Genomic DNA, 6,000 nt, shown 5'->3' on the forward strand with positions numbered 1-6,000 from the left:
GCAATTTTCTGCATATTCTTGAGACATTACTGAATTAAGTTTAGACATCTTTGAGGTCCATTGTATTAAATGCAAATGTATGTATTATTGTAGGCTGAGATTGTATATAACCTCTCCAGAAGGGGGAGATTTGATTTGAGGTCTGGAAGTTCAAAAGACTATCCAAAAAAAGTGCCAGAAAACACTGGATTTTTGAGACAATAAATGTGAAGTGGATTTGCTGGGAAATATAACTAGGAAGACTATAATGCAGATCCATAAAATCATAGAAATGGATGTCTGGAAGGGGTCACTGGTTATGCAAAAAACGAGTCTTTGGAGCTGAGGTCATTGTTGATTATCTCTTCCCAGAGACTGGAGATCATAGGCCCAAACTGTATAAAGAAATCACTCAACTGCCCAGTCAGAGTTTTGATTCTGAATCTGAGACAATCATGAACTTGTAACCACAGGGAAAGCCAAGTTGTGGGTTTTGAAAGAATGACACTTACCAGAACACAAATTAGGATTTGGGGGAGGGGTGACCTCTGGTAAGCTTTTTAGCGTTCATGTAGATTCTCTGATTGTTTTTAATATGTTTTTCTCTGTAATGCTTTCACCCTAAGAATAAATGAGCTTACTTAGAAAGAGCTGTGTGGTAACATAACTGTTAACTATAAAAGACAAAAACATCCTATCACTCCTGGGCAAACACTTTTCACAAAATGATCACTCCACTCCAGATCCACAAAGAAAACATGCACAACACCTTCCAAATATGAGTTTGGGAGCTTAAATTCATGACTGCTAAATACTAAAAATCATGGTCATTTGAACATAAGAATGGTCCCAGTATCCTCTTTTCCAACAGTGATCAATGACAGATGCTTCAGAGGGAATGAAAAGAAAAGAGCAATTATCAAATGATCCATCCCCTATCGTCCAGTCACAGCATCTGGCAATCAAAAGTTTAGGGATGCCCAGAACATGGGGTTACATCCCTGACCATCTTGGCCAATAACCACTGATGGACCTACTCACCACAAGCTTACATAATTATTTTTTTAACCCAGCTATAGTTTTGGCCTTCAAAACCTGCCCTGACAAGCAGTTCCACAAGTTGACTGTGCATTGTGTGAAGGACTTCCTTTTTTTGTTTGTTTTAAACCTGCTGCCTATTAATTTTATTAGGTCACCCCAGGTTCTTGTGTTATGAGAAGGGGTCAATAACACTTCCTTATTCATTTTCTCCACACCATTCATGATTTTATAGGCCTCTATTATATCTCCCCTTGGTCATCTCTTTTCCAAGCTGAAAAGTCCCAGTCTTTGTAATCTCTCCCCATATGGAAGCTGTTCCACACTCCTAATCATTTTATTACCCTTCTCTGTACCTTTTCCTTTTCTAATATATCTTTTTTTGAGATGGGGTGATGAGAACTGCACATAGTATTCAAGTTGTGGGTGTGCCATGGATTTATATAGTCACACTATCGTATTTTCTATCCCTTTCCTAATTGTTCCTAACATTTTGTTAGCTTTTTTAACTGCCGCTGCACATTGAGCAGACATTTTCAGAGAACTATCCATAATGACTCCAAAATTTTTCTTGTGTTGTAAATTAGACCCCATCATTTTTATATATAGTTGGGATCATGTTTTACAATATGCATTACTTTGCATTTACCAAAATTGAATTTCATCTGCCATTTTGCTGCCCAGTCACTCAGTTTTGTGAAATCCTTTGTAACTCTTCACAGTCTGCTTTGGACTTAAATAACTTGAACAATTTTGTACCATCTGCAAATTTTGCCAACTTGCTATTCACCCCCATTTTCTAGATCATTTATGAGTATATTGAACAGCATTGGTCCCAGTACAGATCCTTGGGGGTCCCTGCTATTTACCTCTCCCCATTCTATAAACTCACATTTATTCCTACTCTTTGTTTCCTGTCTTTTATCCAGTTCCTGATCCATGAGAGGACCTTTCCTTTTATTGCTTGACTGCTTAGTTTACTTAAGAGCCTTTGGTGAAGGACCATGTTAAAGGCTTTCTGAAAGTCCAATTACACTATATCCACTTTATCATCTGTGTCTACATGTTTGTTGACCACCTAAAAGAATTCTAGTAGATTAGTGAGTCATGATTTCCCTTTACAAAAGCAGTGTTGACTCTTCCCTAACAAATTGTGTTCATCTTTGTTTCTGATAATTCTGTTATTTCCTATAGTTTCTACCAATTGGCTTGGTACTGTAGTTAGGCTTACTGGCCTGTAACTGCCAGGATCTCCTCAAGAGCCTTTTAAAAAAAATTGTGTCACATTACATATCCTCCAGTCATCCGGTACAGAAGCTGATTTAAGTGATAGGCTACATACGACAGTTAATAGTTTTGAAATTTCATATTTGAGCTCCATCAGAACTCCTGGGTGAATACCATCTGGTCCTGGTGATTAAAGACACTGAATGTATGGCTTATTACAACAATCTGTAACCCACTAACCTCCCCCTTTTTTATCCTGTGACTAGAAGTGTTAACTGGTCACTTCATCTTGAATGGTCTCTTACAATATTAGTTAACTACTTATGCTGAACAATCTGTTCCTCCTTGTATTTAGCTGTGACATTCAGAGTACATATCACAGACCTGAAGAAAAGCTTTGTGTAACTCAAAGGCTTGTCTCTTTCACCAACAGAAGTTGGTTCAATCAAAAATATTACCTCACCCACCTTGTCTGTCCATTATGTGGTAGAAAACTTAACAGGAAAGGAATGGGAATTAGAGGACAGGGATCAGTCCAAGCAAAACACTTACACCTGTGGGGATGGATGCCATCAATGAGAATGGGAAAAGCAGTATCTTATCTGTGGGCATCTGGGTAACTTTGTTCAGGATTGGCCACTCCTCCCACTGAGGCCCTGCAGAGTGCTGAAAGGCCAACTCGAACCCCAGCTCAGAGTTAACTGTGTGACTGAATTTCTGGAGGGAGAGACTCACACAGCCAGTCCGCTGGTGGCATATAATTTTTATGCTGAGCCATTTGCACCCCAAATCACCACCCACATATCATGCTGCACCTTCCTTGGTGCAGATCTATCCAATCACCAGTGAGAATGGAAGGTGGTAGTCAATGGAGAGACATTCATTGGATGAAGAGATACTGGGCTGCTAAGATCATAATTAAGCCCCATCGAATACTCCAAGGGTGGGAAATATGGGTTAAAGTTCCTGGTGTAAAATCCGTTGCTCTACCTACAACACAGATTTCTATACAGATCCAGAAAGGGTTAGGGGTATTGGTTATAGGTGTGTTGTCAGAAGTCCATATGCTTCACGTTTGGAGAATGATATTATGACTTTAAAAGCAGAAGGAGTAAATCAGACCCCTTCAGTTAGCTCCAGACTGGCAAGAGATGGTGTTAGCCAAAATGCAAATGGAGCAGCTGACAGGGAGGAAGGTGAGGTGGGGGTGGATCCCCCTGCCAGTATCCAAGAAGAATCAAGTTATCTTCCCAGAGTATGCAGAAATATAATTGATGGGGTAGGGGGGGTAAGACAGTCTTATGCTTCAGGGGAGTGACACAATACCTGGTGACTTGAAGGGAAATTCTCTGGGTCCAGAATCCCAGGCCAGGGAAATAGGGTCTCTGCCTTCCCTTACAATGGAACAAGGGGCAGTATAGAGCATGGTGATGGCTCAGTCTCCAGCCAAATCTAGGAACACTGCAGCAGCTGCAGAACACTGACAAATCTACGACATTGCAGAAATGCCCTAGTAAAGTGTATCACAGAAAAGAGAGGGAACTTCTTCCCGTAGTCTCTGACTGCCTAAAGGTTTGTAAAAATGTAAAGGACCCTAAGCCTGGTGGGCGAAGAACTGTTGTGCACCTTGATTTGGTATGTGGGGATCAAAGGCTGCCCCAGTGGGGTGGGAGATCAATACTTCTCCCTCTTCCCCCAGAGATTCTGATGTTAGGTGACCAGAGTCCCTGGGCCCTGACCTATGATGAGGTGGGGCAGAGAAAGGAATTTGGCCTTGGGAGATGTTTAAAGAACTTCCCTTGCTCAATCATTCCAAATTTTAAAAATAGTGCCTGGTTGAAGACCACTTCAGAAGGAGGCAGCCCTGCCTTATTTCTCCCTTTTGTACAAACAGTTGCTTCCTAGAATACTCCTGGGAGGTGGGGCGTCTCAAGCCTCTGCTGGGGGAGCTAACACCTTGAGGGACAAAGGAACATGACAAGCAGTCCCTAGGAACTGAATTTGAGGTGGGAATTGGAGGACCAGGTCTCAACTTCACACCCAAAGGTTTAGTGGTGATAGAGGTAAGATGGGGCACAAAACAGCTCCCGCTACAGATCTGTCCCATAGATTATAATGGGAGAAATTATATGGGATGGTTGTTAAATGACTTGGTATGTATTTTGGAAGGATGTATGCTGGTTTGCTAGCAGAATGTTTTATATGCATAGTTAAAATATGAAATTATGAAAGGCAATGGCTGAAATGCCATTAAAGGAATAAACCTGTATGTTCCCCTAGGATGTGGGTCAAGCACCCTAGTTTCACCCACTTCTTTAGGGTGGAGATGTAATAGGTATGGTAATTTCTTCCATATCCTTGGGACACATTATTGAGTTCAGTTTAAGTATCTTTGGGGTCCATTGTATTAAATGGAAAGTTTATATATTTTTGTGGGCTGGGATTGTACCTAACCTCTCTAAGGGCAGATGAGATGTGAGGCCTGGGAATTCAAAAGACTATATTGAAAATGTGCCAGACAAGAATGGAATTATGGGACAAAAAGCATAAAGTGGATTTGCTGGGAAATATCCCTCACCTCTGGCTATGCAAAAACCCAGCCTTTTGAAGCTATTCCCTGAGGAGTGGGTCATTGTCTGCTGATTACGTGTTCCTAGACAGTGGAGATCAAAAGCCCAAACTCTATAAAGAAATGGCTGAACTGCCCAGCAGGGGTTCTAGTGCAGAATCTGAGACAGTCATGAACTTGGAATCACAGGGAAAACCCATCTGTGAGTTTTGAAGGACTGATACCTAGTAGAGCCCCAATTTGGATTTGGGGGTGACCTCTGGTAAGCTTTTTAGCATGCGTAAAGTTTCTTCTGTTGTTTTAAAAATGTTTTCTCTATAATCCTTTCACCTTAAGAATAAATGTGCTGCTCAGAAAGAGCTGTGTGGTAACTGTTAGCTGTAAGCAATACTTCGGCCCCAGCCTCTGTAGAGAAAGCAAAGTGCAGACTCTAGCCTTTTAGGCAATCTGGCTTGCTGGGGATAACATGATGTAGTCAGGGAACCGTGCAGCCTTAAATATTTTCTGGTCAGGAGGGAGAGAGACATGGGTCTCTGCCCAATAGATGTGATGTCTGAGAGCTGGAGACCTTTACATGGGTGCTCTTGGTAGTGGGGGAAACAGATGAATTTACCCTAAAGCTGTGACAGTAACTGTCATAACTATAAAGGGAAGGGTAACAGCTCTCTGTGTACAGAGACTCCAAATCCTTTTACCTGTAAAGGGTTAAGAAGCTCGGGTAACCTGGCTGACACCTGACCCAAGGACCAATAAGGAGACAAGATACTTTCAAATCTTGGGGGGGGAAAGGCTTTTGTGTGTGCTCTTTGTTTTAACGAGTGGTTCGCTCTTGGGACTGAGAGGGACCAGACATCAATCCAGGTTCTCCCCATCTTTCTAAACAAGTCTCTCCTATTTCAAACTAGTAAGTAAAAGACAGGCAAGGCGTCTTAGATTTACTTTGTTTTCTCAACTTGTAAATGTACCTTTTTACCAGAGTGTGTATCTTTGTTTGCTGTACTTTGAACCTAAGACAGAGGGGGGTCCTCTGAGCTCTTTAAGTTTAATTACCCTGTAAAGTATTCTCCATACTGATTTTACAGAGATGATTTTTACCTTTTTCTTTAATTAAAAGCCTTCTTTTTTTAGAACCAGATTGATTTCTCCTTGTTTTAAGATCCAAGGGGGTTTGGATCTGTATTCACCAG

This window comes from Terrapene carolina, unplaced genomic scaffold (genome assembly GCF_002925995.2).
Source record: "Terrapene carolina triunguis isolate 2854851 unplaced genomic scaffold, T_m_triunguis-2.0 Scaffold48, whole genome shotgun sequence".
NCBI classification, from domain to species: Eukaryota; Metazoa; Chordata; order Testudines; family Emydidae; genus Terrapene; species Terrapene triunguis.